Raw genomic sequence first — 18,024 nt, 5'->3', positions numbered from 1 at the left:
GCCTATCCAGTCATCTATAACTAGTTTTCGGGAAATGGTGGATACACTGGGACAAAGAGTTACATCTGTGGAGAGCACTGCGGGCGAGAACTTTGAAACACTCTCTAAAGTGGAGAAAGCCATCTCTGAACTACAGGCTGTGAATGCTACACTGGTAGAGCCGATGACTTGGAGAACCGTTCTCGGAGAGCAAACCTCCGCATAATACACATGCCAGAGGGCAGTGAGCCCAACGGTGATATGATGGCTTTAATCTCCACGCTTTTGAAAGACACGATGGGAAATCAGGTGTTTGCCACACCGCCTGAACTAGACCGGGCGCATCGTGCTCTTATGCAGAAACCCAAAGATGGTCATCCACCTCGAGCCATCATTGTTGCTTTCCACCGCTATCAAGACAAGGAGAAGGCATTACGCTGGGCTAGGCAGAACGAGATGCAGTATAAGGGACATACATTGAGGCTATATCCTGACCTTAGTGCCAACCTCTCTAAGAAACGTGCAGCTTACAAGTCCGTCAAATCAGCTCTGTACCAGAAGGGAATTCAATTCAGGCTTCTCTACCCGGCGCGCCTACGAGTGTCTTATGGAGGGGAGACGCTGACGTTCGAGACACCATCGGATGCTGAGGCGTTCTACGCTCGGAAAATTGAGAGGAAGGCCGACATTTCTGATGGTCCTGAACATGAGGATTAACTGAACACTGGCTATCCAATGACGCTGGGTAAAGTAAAAGCCACGGCTAACTCAGTGTAGCCTAATATTGACTAGCAACGTTATCGTACATTTGGATTCGTTATTTTATTATGGCATGTTTAAGCATTATTTCATTTGGCGAAATACTGGACCTTGATTTATATTTGGAGTTTATTTCATTAATATTCAGGAGCTCTCGAAAGCAAAGTTTAGATGATTAAGGTGAATTGTTGGAAGTGTTTAGAAGGGGGACGAATCCTGCACGCTGCCAGTTTGGCAGAGAAAAGGAATGTTCTGGGGATGCTTGGGCTAATGACTGGACCATTTTTCTTTTCTATATTTACTGTACATTTTTGGGATTGTATGTTTTTTCTGTCGAAGGAGGGAGGTGTGACATCTACATGGTTATATATGGACAAAAGGAGTCATGTACACTACATTTATAACTTTATGGGGTGGCTATGACTAACAGTTTACAGGGTGGGTGTGGGGGGTCAACGATCAGTTTTGCATCATGGAACGTTAAAGGGCTCAACAGCCCAGTAAAGAGATCTAAAATATTTACTCACCTGAAGAATTTAAAAACTGATATTATATTTCTTCAAGAAACTCATCTACGTAATTTTGACCAAGTACGTTTAAAAAAACAGTGGGTGGGACAAATCTTTCATTCTGGTTTTAATTCTAAAGCAAGAGGAACAGCAATACTACTACACAAGAAAATTCAGTTTACCTCTTCTGGTGTTATATCTGATTCACAAGGCCGCTATGTTATAGTCTCTGGACGGCTTTTTCATACACCTGTTCTACTAGTAAACCTGTACGCTCCTAACTGGGATGATGCAGGGTTTGTGCAACAACTTGTCGGTAAACTGCCAAATCTAAATTCTCATTTTTTGATTTTAGGAGGTGACTTTAACTGTGTCATGGACCCAAATTTAGACAGATCCAACCCTAAAGTACATACCCTATCGAAAATGGCCAGTACATTTTTAGAATTTTTTGAACATGCAGCATGTGTATATCCTTGGCGCATTTTGAATCCTCAAGGCAAAACTTTCTCATTTTTTTCTAATGTCCATCATTCATACTCCAGAATTGATTACTTTTTCATTGATCAAAAACTGATGAGCTCCTTAGAGAAGGTTGAATATGGTGCCATCGTAGAATCAGATCACGCCCCCATACTTATGAATCTTTCTTTCAGTCACATCTATACTAGTCCTCCTCAGTGGCGCTTTAATACTACATTATTATCAGATGAGATGTTTTGCAGTTTGATCTCTATAGCCATCAATAGTTTTTTAGAAACTAATAGAACAGACTCAGTTTCTCCATCATTACTTTGGGAAACACTTAAAGTTGTTATTAGAGGGGAAATAATAGCATATTCAGCTTATCAAAATAGAGAGAGAAAGAGAAAAAAAACAACAGTTGATGGATTCAATATTTGATCTAGATAGGAAGTGTTCCACATCTCCAAGTCCATTACTCTACAAAGAGAGAATAGATCTTCAGACTCAGTATAATTTACTTTCTACTTCAGAAACAGAGCAACTTATTATGCGATCACGTGGGATGTTTTATGAACATGGTGAAAAGGCAGGCCGGCTTTTGGCTCATCAACTAAAATCTAAATCTGCATCACAACATATTTCTCAAATTGAAGATACTACAGGAAAGCTGATCACAGACCCTTTAAAAATAAATTATATCTTTAAAAACTACTATTTTGAGTTGTATAGTACGGAATCATTTAAAGACAGATCACTTTTTTTACATTTTTTTGATAGAATACAGGTTCCCACCCTCTCTGGTGGCCAAAAAGAGCAGTTAGATCAACCGCTGAGCCTTAAAGAGGTCACATTTGCCATCTCTGCCATGCAAACCGCTGAGCCTTAAAGAGGTCACCTTTGCCATCTCTGCCATGCAAAACGGGAAGGCCCCAGGGCCTGATGGCTTCCCAATCGATTTTTATAAGAAATGTTCTGGTCAGCTACCCCCCCTGCTGTTAGATATGTTTAACCACTCCTTGTCTCAAGGTAAATTGCCAGGATCCCTTACTGAGGCATCAATTTCACTTTTGCTGAAACCCGGTAGGGATGCGTCTAAATGTGGTTCATACCGCCCGGTGTCGCTGTTAAATTCTGATGTAAAAATACTATCTAAACTGTTAGCTATGCGATTGGAGGCACCCTTGCCATACCTGATTTCAACCGACCAGACAGGCTTTATTAGAGGGCGATATTTGTTTTCTAATGTGCGACGTCTTTTAAATGTACTTTATAGCCCTTCACCCAATGTCGTACCAGAAGTTGTGGTTTCCTTAGATGCGGAAAAAGCATTTGATTCGGTCACAAACCAGCTGCGTTCTCAAAGTTATCTAGGGGTACTAGACAGGGTTGCCCACTTAGTCCACTTTTATTTACAATAGCAATAGAACCATTATCCCTTGCCCTAAAATCTGCACCCTCAATAAAGGGTATTCCCAGATGGGGAGTGGAAAACAAGCTATCCCTCTATGCAGATGACATTGCTCTACATCACAGACTCACTATTAGGTATCAACGACATACTTTCACTGCTGAACACTTTTGGACAGGTTTCTGGTTACAAACTTAATTTTTCAAAAAGCGAATGCTTACCTGTAAATAAATCAGCGATGAAAATCCCAGATCAGGCCATACCATTTCATATATCAAGGTCAGGTTTTAAATATTTGGGCATTAAAATAACTCCTGCCTTCACAGATCTTTTTGATGAGAACTTTGCCCCACTTATTGTCCACTTATTGACCTTAGCTGGCAGAATAAACTGTGTCAAAATGAATATATTACCAAGGTTTCTCTTTCTGTTTCAATGTCTCCCTATTTTCTTATCAAAATCCGTTTTCAATCAGATAGATAAATTAATCTCAAAACTCATATGGAATTGTAAGAACTCTAGGATAGGCAAAGACTTACTCCAGCGACCAAGAGCAGTAGGTGGGTTGGCCCTCCCTAATTTCAGGAACTATTACTGGGCAGCAAACATCCACAAAATAACATATTGGGTGCAGTCTCCAGATACAGACTGGTGTGAGTTGGAGTGCAGGTCATGCAGGGCGTCCTCTCTACATGCTCTGGCTTCATCTAGCCTTCCTATCAAGATTTTACAGTTTACATCTAACCCAGTGGTCATCTCCACTCTTAGAATATGGACTCAGTTCAGAATGCAAACTAATACGAGGGGAACACTTCTGATACAGAGCCCGTTGTGTAACAATCATACGTTTTTACCAGCCAAATTAGACCAGTATGACCTTCAACAAACTGACCTATGTTGTTACTTTCAAGCTCGCCAATTTGCTAAAAGCCAAAGCTCACACTTCCCGGCTCTTCCAACAAAGTCCCTAGTGGACTCACTTTTGGAAGTTCCTTCCTGGTTGAAAGGTTTCACAGCACATCCCTACTCATTGATTATGTTACGTGATCATGTTAAGATAGGCAAGATCAAAAATGCATGGGAAAAGAAACTTGGAACTGAAATTTCAGAAGACGTATGGACTAAAGCTCTAACAAGGGTGAACAACAGCACTTCCTGTGCAAGACTGGGTTTAATCCAATTCAAGGTTGTACATCGCCTACACTGGTGTAGAGCTAAGATATCATCATTCTATCCTAATGTAGACAACAAATGTGTAAGATGTCATGCTAATGTAGCTGACTTGACACATATGTTCTGGTCATGCCATACACTGGTAGAATACTGGTCAACTATATTTGATGTATTATCTGAAGTTCTTGAGATGATTTTAGAACCATGCGCTATGATCGCCATATTTGGTGTACCAGATGAAGACACACACTTGACACGAAAACAGCTTAACATTATAGCATTTGTATCTTTATTGGCACGTAGGCAAATTTTACTACATTGGAAATCAAGCGCCCCACCCACTGCAGCACAGTGGCTTAAAGATGTAATGATGTTTTTGCATCTGGAGAAGATCAAATTCACAATAAGAGGTTCTAACAAATTCCTCTCAGTATGGGGATCACTAATGTCATATTTTAGTAACCTCCAAGCCTTACCGGTGTAGTAAGTGGCCATCCAGGCTGACTCTAGAGGAATGACTGCCCCCCTCCCCTATATTCAAGCTGCACTATATAAACACCTGACTATAGTAATCCATGATGGTGTGTCATGATATAGTTTTGAAAGCATGCCATCCTTCACAGAAATCATATTTGTATTCATGTTTTAATTCCAAGTATGTTTTTCCATTATAATTGTCTGTACTGTTAAAATGTAATTTTCTTATTTGGTCCAGTCGGGGTGGGATGGGGTGGGCTGGGGTGGGCTGGGAGGGGGGTGGTTTGTGTGTAAAAAAAAAAGAAAAACTCCTGTAACTGTACAGATGTGTCTGTTCATAATCTATAGTTTTCAATAAAAAGAGGTTTAAAAAAAAAAAAGAAGGGTCTTGACGTTGCTGGTTATCCAAGGCTTGTTGTTGGGAAAGCAGCGTACAGTTCTGGTGGGAACAACAATGTCCATGCAGAAGTTCAGGTAGTCAGTTGTGCACTCTGTGACCTCTAAGTCCTCTCCATTCTGTAACACACTCCAGTCAGTGCACTCGAAGCAGTCTCTCAGAGCCTCATCCGCTTCAGGTGTCCACTTCCTGAAGGTGCGTGTGGCAACTGGTAGCCTCTGTACTTTGGGCTTGTACATTGGCTGGAGATGAATGAGGTTGTGGTCTGACTTTCCCAGTGGGGGGAGGGGGTTTGCGCTGTATGCATCCCTCACGTTTGCATACATGAGGTCTATTGTCCTATTTTTCCTTGTAGGGCAGTCAACATACAGGTAGAAAGTTGTGAGTGTGGAATCCAGTGTTATGTGATTGAAGTCACCAGAGATGGATAACGTCACACGCTGTATCCGGGAGAGCTCGAGGTGGAACATAAACACAGACAGCAATTGCGTGCGAGACATGTAGTACGGACGGAGACTAACCGATAATAACTCCATCCTTACAGCATACAGTCTCCTTCACTGTAACATGTCCGGAATTGCACCATCTATTGTTAATGTACAGCACCAGTCCACCTCCCTTCTTTTTGCCAGAAAGTTTAAAGTCTCTGTCCAAACGAGCTACACTGAAGCCGGGCAGCTCAACGTTAGAAGTGGGGATATGGCTTGTTAGCCACGTCTCCGTAAAGCATAACAAACTACATTCCCTGTACAACTTCTGGTTTCTTACCAGGGCATCCAGTTCATCAGTCTTGTTAGCCAGTGAGTTCACGTTTCCCATCACAATCGATGGAACTGAGGGCTTGTATCTCCACTTCTTCTCCCGACGCCTCGTCTTCACTTTTACTCCCGCTCTGCAACCCCGAAAGCACCACAGTTCCTCTGGGATGTTTTCGCGAACACAGCCAGCATTCCATCGTAGTGCGATCAGCTGGTTCCTTGTGTACACAAGTTTGCTGTCGCTGGAGAGTTGTAATATGTCCGTATCCATAGGATAGAATAAAAACACTCCTCAAAGTGTGTAATCCAAAAAGTTGCGAAGTAAAATGTAAACAAAAGACGTAGAAACAAACACTAAGACACGGAGCTACTGAGTAGGCTGCCACTCTTGTCGGTGCCGGAACCGGTGACATATAGCCTCTCTCAACCTGAAATTGGCTCTCTGGTGAAGTGTTGTGTTTGAACTATTGGAAGATTGGAACTATATTTGGGGAGGAGGATGAATGAAAAAAATGTAAATAAATGATAGAAAAAGCAATGTGGCATCTTTAAACTCAACTTGTTGGTAGTAAAAGTTTTGTATTAAAGCAATATGGCATGATCTGGCAGATATTGCCATGGCTGTGAGCACCTGCAGCACGAGGCCAAATAAAAGCCATGGCTACATGTGCTACCAACCCCACTCTCACTTGTGCCATATTGCTTCATCATAAACTAATATGACAGAGATTTGATCAGTTCAGACATTTTAAGCCTCACAAATAAGCTCAAAAGTAGAATGACACTTGCACAATGATATAAGCAGGGTTCACTGCATGGAAAGAGGGATTTTCGTCCCCGTAAACAACCGGAAATCTCCCTAATTTTTGGCAGTATATATATATATATATCACTGATTCTTGAGATAAGGGACAAAAGTACTTTTGAAAAGTGACAAACAAAAAATCGATACTACATTAATTTGAATTGGATATCATCATAAACATAGATCTCATCTATCATGCCTGAAAAGGAACAGGTTTTTTATTAACCACTTTTTATAAAAAAATGACATTTACTGACTTAGTAACTTGTCATTTGTCAACTCCATCTGACACATGCAAATTTGTTTTTTTGTGTGTTTGATCAATTCAACAACACTGTAAAGTATTTAAGTGTGTAGAAATGGTGTGCCTTAGCAAGGTTTAGTGATAAATTGCATTGTATACACTTTTAATATCTAGGAGTTCCAATTGACCAAGACCTATCACTAAGTAATCACATAAAACAGATTACCAAAGTTTCATTCTATCATTTAAGGAACATTTCAAAGATAAGGAAGTCTTTATCCCTACCAGACGCTGAGAAATTAATCCATGCTTTTGTCACCTCAAGGATTGATTATTGCAATGCTCTATACGCTGGCTGCAATAACACCTGTCTAAAGAGCTTACAGCTTATACAAAATGCAGCTGCTCGCACACTCACTAGAACTAAAAAATATGAACATATTTCCCCTATCCTGGCATCTCTACACTGGCTGCCTGTTAGAAGTCGCATTGACTTCAAAATATTACTTCTAACATACAAAGCCATTAATGGCCAGGCACCAGAATATATTACAGATCTCCTAGTCCCATATAACCCACCAAGATCGCTACGATCACAGAATACTGGCCTTCTTGTAATTCCAAGAATCTCAAGAACTACAGAGCTTTCAGCTATCGTGCACCCCTCCTCTGGAATAATCTTCCTACCTCAATTCGACTAGCAGACACCCTCCCTATTTTTAAGTCTAGACTTAAAACATACCTCTTTACTGCCTCCCATAGTTAGGTATGGTGCGTGGAAATTCACCCACCCCAGGGTTTTTTTGGAATGGACCAGCCTGCTGAGTCCTCGTGTGACTGGCACCCCAGTCGCGCGTGCGATGGTGGTCACGGACCATACCTGCGCTGGTGTCGACTACCCCTCACCATGCCTTAGTTATGCTGCTATAGCATAGTGCTGTCATGGACTTTTCATGTGTCACGCCGTACAACCCCCCCCCCTCTCCTCTCCCCCCTTCTCTCTCTCTCTCTCTCAACTCTCCCTCTCCTGCCTATTCCCACCATGGTATACTATAACAATATATAGTACTACTGATTACTTATTGACATTAACCATTTTGATTTTCAGTAATACTAACCCACTCTACATCTCTCTTTCTTCCCACTTACTGTACCTCACTTGTGAGGTATATCATCACCAGTCCTCAACCATCCGTGTGTTGGCCCTCCTCTCACCCATCTCACCTGAAGTCCCATCCTCGACTGCCCTATTACTGCCCCCTATCTGGACTCCTGGCCCGTACAGCCTAGCGACCCACCACCAGCCTATGACAACTCTGCCCGGATTACTGGCCCATCAGCCAACCCACCACATGCCCCTCGAAAACTCCCTTCCCCTGGACAATTCCAACGCTGGACTATTGAACTTTCTGTCACTAAATCAGGAATAACGAATTACCATAACGGATACGTAATCATCCCACCTCTTGTAACTTTCAGCTCAAGTGCTTAACACCATGTCTTATTCTCTACACCCGACTATCATATGCATTTGTCATGTATACAGACCTTACTGTCATGTACTGACCCTAGGCAGATGGGTCAGGCCCTTGAGTCGTGGATCTGCTCGAGGTTTCTTCCTATATATATCTCCAATTCTAGGGAGTTTTTCCTCGCCCCTGTTACCCATGGGCCTCTCTCTTGCTTTCCTTTTCTTCCTTTCTTTCCTTCTTTCTCTGATTGCCTACATTCTGTAAAGCGCCATGATACATGTGTTATGTTTTGGCGCTCTATAAGCACAATAAATTAAATTAAATATAATTTTACATTGTTTTGGAATAAGCCATTTTAAATTACCTTAATTTATTTTTAATATATATAATCAGTGGTTTTGTGCACACATAAAAATGAAAAACCTCCATCTTACGGGGTTGACACACAACTGACGGTGTTGACACACAATTGACGGTGTTGACAAACTAATCGAGAATCAAACTGATTAAAGATATTTACCTAGTTTTGACATGGCAATATCAAGGGAAAGGGTATCAAACTTCAAACAAAGAGTTTCTACAGGACCTCAGGCAAGTAAGTTCTATGATTTGCTCCAATTTCTCTCAGCAAGTAAGTAAATCATTACTGCCTTCGGTGTAGAGCCAAGTATTAGATATTTATATATAATAGTTTGTCTAACTTGGGCATTGGACAAGAGGTGTTGAACATGCCTACGCTCTATGAAATCCAAACCATCAGGGGCTATATGCATAGAGCTCCCTGGTCTGGCTTGCTTGGAGGGGACAAGCTGTCCCTGTCAGTTTCAAAATCTTTCACTGGACAGAAACAGACATCCCTCCTCCTAGCCTAGTCGCCTGCTGTAGTTTTACTGGTCACCTTGATATTTTAAAGTTGTATCAGGTAGCTTAGTTGACTTTACATTCTCCTATGTGGGCCTAACACTTCAGCCATTTGGAGCAGAAGAACACACCAGAATAGGCCTGCTTAGTAAGCAGAATTTGATGGCTGCATTGCAATTCAATGCGGAAGTATTCAGAATACGTTACTCAGATTGAATACGTTACAAAATACATATTTGGGCATGTATTCTGTATTCTGTAACAGAATACTTTTTGAAAGTATCCTTCCCAACACTGCCTACATCTCATTAGTCCCATGCGCTTTCCCACCAGTGGAGCTAGTTGGCTAGTTGATCAAACTTTCGCCAACTTAAAAAAAAACGCTTAACTCCAGTCGCGATTCAAAGACCTCTGTTTTCCAGCAACAGCACCCATCTTCTTTGTTTTCAAGTAGCAAGGAATTCACGTGGAACCGTCACAACTCTGTCATCATTATGTTAAGCCCGCCCACCGACTCTACACACGATATGATTGGCCTGATCGAAGTTTGATTTTTCCAGCTCACAAGCCAACAGTGACTTGTTGCAAGAGCCGGCGTGCACACATAGCCTTCGATCGTTCTTCAACTTTGCGTGTTGGTTTGTGCATGCCAAAGCCTTATATCCAAGTGAAGTTAAAGCAGTAGAGTAGCTAATGCTTACCGCTTCCCTCATCTTATTTTCTTTTGTTATGCGGCGTTGGTTGGCTAGGCCTAGGCTACTTACAAACTCATTCAAGGCTGGGTTGCCTTGAATGAGTTTGTAAGTAGCCTAGGCCTAGCCTATGTTTTTTGTTCCTGTTTATCGAAATGCATTGTATTTCTTAAAGGGGCAGCGCTTTTTGTTTGTTCTTCTTTTCTTTGAACTTAAATTAAAGGCATAGTAGCCTTCTTTGAGAGACGCTTTTGGTTTGTGGCCAAGTGAAGTTAACAGGCTACTGAAACTGAGTTGCCAAGAGTATTTGTGGTTGTAGATTAGCCAGCTGCTGTTGTTTATTTGTTTGTTTTACATATTATGTAAAATGTAAAATTGATGAATCATTTCATTGACAAAATAATTCAATACATGTACACCTTATTATAAAACCTTAATTGTAGTATAATATGATGGTTTCTCAATTGTAGTATAATATGATGGTTTCTCATTTAATACACATACATATTATGACAAAACTTTAGGTTACTTGCGTAACCCCGGTTCTCTGATAGCATGATTGAGGTGTCTCACTATGGGATACGTCCCCTCTCCTCAGAAGCATTATCTCATTACGCCAGCCCAATTGGCTGGCAGCTGTGACGCTTGTGTCTAGAGCCAACCCCGCTTCCCGTATATATAGGAACACACAACGTCACCAGGTCATTCAAAACAAGCACACCTCTTCCTCGCTTCACACAGCAAGGAGGGTGTTGTGGTGAGACACCTCACTCATGCTATCAGAGAACCAGGGTTACGCAAGTAACATAAAGTTCTCTTTCAAGCATTCGTTTCGGTGTCTCACTATGGGATAACGTAGCTCCCGTATTGCACAAAAGCCTGTCTTGAACCAACCATATTAGGACTGTGAGCCCGAGGGCCCTGGATTAGTACACGCGCCCACCCTAAGTACGGCATGCGATAAGGGTGACGCTGTGACATCCAATCTATAAAACCTGATAAATGTATGGTAGGACGACCATCCCGCCGTCCTACACACCACATCCATAGGCACACTCTCAAATAGGGCCCACAATGTCGCCAGACCTCTCGTGGAATGTGCGTAAACCAGCCGGGACTGCCAAGCCTTTACTGGAATATGCTAGACAGATAGCCTCCACAATCCAGTGTGAAAGTCACTGCGTAGTGATCACTCTGTCTAAAAGCCGCTGTCCTATCCACATAAATACGACCAGACACAGTGCACACAAGCGCTGCTGCTCCGGAGAATCCAAAGGCACAGGCCGAAAAGCCGTCAATTCCAGAGGAATGCAGGGCTGGATAACCTTGGGTATAAACGCAGGGTTCGGGCACAGGGACACCCCACAGTCTCCCGATGCAAACTGCATACATGAAGGGTGCACCGAGAGAGCATGCAGTTCACTGACACGTTTTGCTGATGCCAGGGCTAATACCAACGCAGTTTCAAGTGAGAGCGTTTTAAGATCCACGCTTGTCATGGGCTCGAATGGCGGAACTGAAATAGCCTCCAGCACCATGGACAGATCCCACGATGGAGCAAACGGTTTTGAAACCGGCAAACTCCGACATGCTCCTTTCATGAAACGGCATATTAGTGGATGCTGACCCACTGTTTTCCCTTCAAAACCAACGTAGTCGTGATCACGGGCCAAGCCCATAGAGCCAGTCTCTTGGGGTTGGGGTGAAGGATTTCTCCCTTCGCCTGAGACAGCAGGTCCCTTTTGACACGGCTCCTTGTACAGCGTTTCTATTATTTCCGCTAGCCAGTGTTTTCCCCGACCACCGGGGTGCTACTAGAATCAGCGTTAGCTACTTCTCCCTCACTCTGGCTAGGGTGGGGGGAATCAGTGCTATGGGGGGAAATGCATAGAGGAGAACATTCGGCCATTCGTGGGCTAGCGCATCTACTCCGAGGGGCGCTTTCTAGTCCCAGAGAGAAAAGTACAGAGGACATTGAGCTGTGTCGTGTGAAGCGAACAGATCCACTGACATCCTGCCATATCGTAGCCATATCTGATCTACCACTTTGGCACTGAGCTTCCATTCACTGTAGAAGGAGGTCCATTCGAATTAAGACGTGATGTCCCTTCAGCAGGGGAAGAAAATGTTTCAGCGTCAGCCAGACAATTCAAGAATTTCTCAGAATTATGAACAGGCAAAATGGGGGTGGGGTTGTATAAAATGTATTTTACATGTGAAATCTATGAACTAATCATGTTTTTATACTTGTTGTCTAGCAGATACCAGTGAGAATTGAGTGTGCATAATGCAATTCCGTGAGACAGTTAGAATCATATATGCCTTTCAGCGTGACTTTCAGCATGGGAGAGAGAGCAGGGGTGGGATCCAGAAAGGACCACAGGGCGGGAATCGAACTTCAGACATGTCTAATGATATCAGAGAGCAACTGATAGAGTTCATAAAAAAGAGTCCTTACTACGTGCTGCAGCTGGACGAATCTACTCATATTGCTGGGCAGGCACAGCTCCTCACAAGGCGATTGAGGACGATGTCCTGTTTTGCCGGCCTTTTCAGTTGCACACTACAGGAGAAGCCATCTTCAATGCCCTTGATATTTTTATCCGTGAAAATGGTTTGTCTTGGGACCAATGCGTTGGCCTATACACGGATGGTGCACAGGCAATGACGGGCGGTGAGCGTGGCCTAGCTGCTCGCGTTCAGCAAGTAGGGACACATTGCATTGGTCCATTGCAAAGCTCTATCTGCTAAAAAATGCCATGGGCGCTAAACTCTGGCTTGTTTGGGGTCCTCTGTCAGGAGATAGGGCACGAAGTTCGCCGGCTCTCCAGGGGCGGGTGTTACAGTGGTTGTTTGAGATGCGAGAGGAGGTGAAGTGGTTTTTGGCAAAAATTAAATCAGATCTGGTGAAGCATCTGGATGACACTATGTGGCTTGCATCTCTGTCCCATTTGGTTGTTATATTTGACCGCTTGAATGGACACAACCTGTTTTTAGCCGTGAAACTCATATTTTGCTCCTAGCAGACAGAGTGAATGCCTTCACACAAAAATTTGACCTCTGGCATGGCCGCATCAGTCGAGGGAACTGCTCATGTTCCCCAGCCTTGCAGATTTTATCACTGATGCAGGCACGTCACACAAGTTCTCCTCTCTATTTCAATCAGTGTCTGAGCACCTGTCAGCAATGAGAAAACAATCTGTTACGTACTTTACAGAGGATTATCGCTCTTTTGTGTGGGTTCGAGATCCATGTGTGCAGAGCAAACAAGCTGTCAATTGATATGCAGGAACAGCTTATTGAACTGAAGAGCTTATTGAACTTAAAAGTGACAGTAGGCTGAAGGAACTCTTCGCCTTGAAGATTCTCTTCCCTTTTGCGTCAACATATTTGTGTGAGGCAGGAATCTCAAAAAATGACTACTCAAAACAAAATACCGCAATCGTGCACAAATGATTTATCTGTCATTGCGCCAAGAATTGAGGATCTATGCAAGGTAATGAAGGCTCAGGTCTTACATTAACATTGCCTACATGTATGGAGTCAAAATAGGCTCTTTAATATTGAGAGCTTGTGTTCACATGCGTAATAAAGTTTAGCAGCTGTGCAAAAGGAGTTCTGCATATGCAAAGAAATTTTGTACCTGTAGAAATATTTTGTACATGTGTGAAAAGAATATGTACCTGTAGAAATATTATGTACTTGTGTGAAAGAAATGTGTATCTGATCTGTAGAAATGTTTTGTACATATGTGGGGGGAAATGCGGATCTGTAAAAATATTTTGTACACGTGTGGAAAAAATATGTACCTGCACAAATACTTTGTACATGTGTGAATCTCCTACGCGATGCTTTCCTGCGCAACACTGAAAGTATATACATGCAAGCGTCTATAAAAATGCAGATGATATACCTACTATTAGGCCTAGTAATAATAACAATAATAAACCATACATTCATATCAGAGGTCTGGTGCCAATTCCCAATTATAGCAATAGCCTGGTAATGATAATAGGCCTACTGATAATAATAATAATAATAATAATAATAATAATAATAGTAATAATAATAACAACAATAAAGCATGTAACCACAGATAATTATATAGCAATAGCCTAGTAATGATAATAGGCCTACTGATAATAATAATAATAATAATAATAATAATAATAATAATAATAATAAATATAGCTGCAAGCAGCAATGAGGGGGCCAAGCAGTATAGGCCGGAGTAGCCACGGCGACAAGATAGAACTCAGCAGACACTCGCGATCAACACTTTCAACAAGTATAACATCAAACATAACTGATTTTGTAGGGCTGAAACAGAGCTGAGTATTGCCACCGCCTCCGCCAGCCAGCCCCCCCACCTAATCACCCCAGCCCGTCCCACCCCGTCCTGCCCTGCCCTGCCCTTGCACGCACGCATTAGAATTAACTGGATGGAACATGTTGTCATCAGTTTCACATCAAAAAATAAAAGATCGATAAAACACATCAGCAACTACAGATCAAAATGCAATATTGCTAATTGCAGCACCCCCTACAGGTCAAAGGTCACCAAAGTTTTTGAGCGTCCTCCTAATGGGGTCATGATTCCATGTAGTAAGTTTGGTTATGATACATGGCAGGGTTGCTGAGATATGAACTCACTTCCTGTTTGGCGGCTTCGCCACCAATTTCGATTGTCTGTTACGGGCGAAAGCTTTTGTCAATTGTTCCAGAAAGCAATATATAGATAGGTTATGGTCTGAAGATGGTCTCTGCCCATTTTGGTGAGGATCCGCTGAAATTTGTGACCTGTGAAAACTTGTACGTGTTTTTGATTAAATCCAATATGGCGGCCGAATCAATTACGATGACATCACAAGTTGACTTGGGTCGGCCTAAGGAACTCCAACAGCATTACCAGACACCACTAGTACATTTTAATTCCAAACACAACAGCAGCTACAGGCCAAAAGGCATGTTTCTTAATTACAGCGCCCCCTAGAGGTCAAAGGTCACCAGATTTATTGAGTGTCCCCCTGATTGGGTCCTGAGTCCATGCACTTAGTTTGGCTTTGATACATGCAAGGGTTGCTGAGATATGAGCTCACTTCCTGTTTGGCGGCTTCGCCGCAAATTTCGATTGGCTGTTACAGCCGAATGGCTTGCGTCTCTGTCCCATTTGGTTGATATATTTGACCGCTTGAATGGACACAACCTGTTTTTTGCCGTGAAACTCATATTTTGCTCCTAGCAGACAGAGTGAATGCCTTCACACAAAAATTTGACCTCTGGCATGGCCGCATCAGTCGAGGGAACTGCTCATGTTCCCCAGCCTTGCAGATTTTATCACTGATTCAGGCACGTCACACAAGTTCTCCTCTCTATTTCAATCAGTGTCTGAGCACCTGTCAGCAATGAGAAAACAATCTGTCACGTACTTTACAGAGGATTATCGCTCTTTTGTGTGGGTTCGAGATCCATGTGTGCAGAGCAAACAAGCTGTCAATTGATATGCAGGAACAGCTTATTGAACTGAAGAGCTTATTGAACTTAAGAGTGACAGTAGGCTGAAGGAACTCTTCGCCTTGAAGATTCTCCTCCCTTTTGCGTCGACATATTTGTGTGAGGCAGGAATCTCAAAAAATGACTACTCAAAACAAAATACCGCAATTGTGCACAAATGATTTATCTGTCATTGCGCCAAGAATTGAGGATCTATGCAAGGTAAAGAAGGCTCAGGTCTTACATTAACATTGCCTACATGTATGGAGTCAAAATAGGCTCTTTAATATTGAGAGCTTGTGTTCACATGCGTAATAAAGTTTTGCAGCTGTGCAAAAGGAGATCTGCATATGCAAAGAAATTTTGTACCTGTAGAAATATTTTGTACATGTGTGAAAAGAATATGTACCTGTAGAAATATTATGTACTTGTGTGAAAGAAATGTGTATCTGTAGAAATGTTTTGTACATATGTGGGGGGAAATGCGGATCTGTAAAAATATTTTGTACACGTGTGGAAAAAATATGTACCTGCACAAATACTTTGTACATGTGTGAATCTCCTACGCGATGCTTTCCTGCGCAACACTGAAAGTATATACATGCAAGCGTCTATAAAAATGCAGATGATATACCTACTATTAGGCCTAGTAATAATAACAATAATAAACCATACATTCATATCAGAGGTCTGGTGCCAATTCCCAATTATAGCAATAGCCTGGTAATGATAATAGGCCTACTGATAATAATAATAATAATAATAATAATAATAATAATAGTAATAATAATAACAACAATAAAGCATGTAACCACAGATAATTATATAGCAATAGCCTAGTAATGATAATAGGCCTACTGATAATAATAATAATAATAATAATAATAATAATAATAATAATAATAATAAATATAGCTGCAAGCAGCAATGAGGGGGCCAAGCAGTATAGGCCGGAGTAGCCACGGCGACAAGATAGAACTCAGCAGACACTCGCGATCAACACTTTCAACAAGTATAACATCAAACATAACTGATTTTGTAGGGCTGAAACAGAGCTGAGTATTGCCACCGCCTCCGCCAGCCAGCCCCCCCACCTAATCACCCCAGCCCGTCCCATCCCGTCCTGCCCTGCCCTGCCCTTGCACGCACGCATTAGAATTAACTGGATGGAACATGTTGTCATCAGTTTCACATCAAAAAATAAAAGATCGATAAAACACATCAGCAACTACAGATCAAAATGCAATATTGCTAATTGCAGCACCCCCTACAGGTCAAAGGTCACCAAAGTTTTTGAGCGTCCTCCTAATGGGGTCATGATTCCATGTAGTAAGTTTGGTTATGATACATGGCAGGGTTGCTGAGATATGAACTCACTTCCTGTTTGGCGGCTTCGCCACCAATTTCGATTGTCTGTTACGGGCGAAAGCTTTTGTCAATTGTTCCAGAAAGCAATATATAGATAGGTTATGGTCTGAAGATGGTCTCTGCCCATTTTGGTGAGGATCCGCTGAAATTTGTGACCTGTGAAAACTTGTACGTGTTTTTGATTAAATCCAATATGGCGGCCGAATCAATTACGATGACATCACAAGTTGACTTGGGTCGGCCTAAGGAACTCCAACAGCATTACCAGACACCACTAGTACATTTTAATTCCAAACACAACAGCAGCTACAGGCCAAAAGGCATGTTTCTTAATTACAGCGCCCCCTAGAGGTCAAAGGTCACCAGATTTATTGAGTGTCCCCCTGATTGGGTCCTGAGTCCATGCACTTAGTTTGGCTTTGATACATGCAAGGGTTGCTGAGATATGAGCTCACTTCCTGTTTGGCGGCTTCGCCGCAAATTTCGATTGGCTGTTACAGCCGAATGGCTTGCGTCTCTGTCCCATTTGGTTGATATATTTGACCGCTTGAATGGACACAACCTGTTTTTTGCCGTGAAACTCATATTTTGCTCCTAGCAGACAGAGTGAATGCCTTCACACAAAAATTTGACCTCTGGCATGGCCGCATCAGTCGAGGGAACTGCTCATGTTCCCCAGCCTTGCAGATTTTATCACTGATTCAGGCACGTCACACAAGTTCTCCTCTCTATTTCAATCAGTGTCTGAGCACCTGTCAGCAATGAGAAAACAATCTGTCACGTACTTTACAGAGGATTATCGCTCTTTTGTGTGGGTTCGAGATCCATGTGTGCAGAGCAAACAAGCTGTCAATTGATATGCAGGAACAGCTTATTGAACTGAAGAGCTTATTGAACTTAAGAGTGACAGTAGGCTGAAGGAACTCTTCGCCTTGAAGATTCTCCTCCCTTTTGCGTCGACATATTTGTGTGAGGCAGGAATCTCAAAAAATGACTACTCAAAACAAAATACCGCAATTGTGCACAAATGATTTATCTGTCATTGCGCCAAGAATTGAGGATCTATGCAAGGTAAAGAAGGCTCAGGTCTTACATTAACATTGCCTACATGTATGGAGTCAAAATAGGCTCTTTAATATTGAGAGCTTGTGTTCACATGCGTAA

General features: G+C 42.2%; 2 protein-coding genes across 10 annotated transcripts in view; both read right to left on the bottom strand.

Annotated features, from left to right (window-relative positions):
- LOC143135426 (NACHT, LRR and PYD domains-containing protein 3-like) overlaps positions 1-18,024 on the bottom strand; it is a 331,615-nt gene that overhangs the window by 69,884 nt on the left and 243,707 nt on the right. The gene's annotated exons all lie outside the window — the stretch shown is intronic.
- LOC143117364 (NACHT, LRR and PYD domains-containing protein 3-like) overlaps positions 1-18,024 on the bottom strand; it is a 41,135-nt gene that overhangs the window by 10,551 nt on the left and 12,560 nt on the right. The window lies entirely within an intron of this gene.

This window comes from Alosa pseudoharengus, unplaced genomic scaffold (genome assembly GCF_046254945.1).
Source record: "Alosa pseudoharengus isolate Yale_2024_CS ecotype anadromous, Long Island Sound unplaced genomic scaffold, YU_APseudo_1.1 YU_APseudo_1.1_scf_1, whole genome shotgun sequence".
NCBI classification, from domain to species: Eukaryota; Metazoa; Chordata; class Actinopteri; order Clupeiformes; family Clupeidae; genus Alosa; species Alosa pseudoharengus.
The sequence above is the reverse complement of the archived record's forward strand: the minus strand, read 5'-3'. Positions and strand labels throughout refer to the sequence as shown.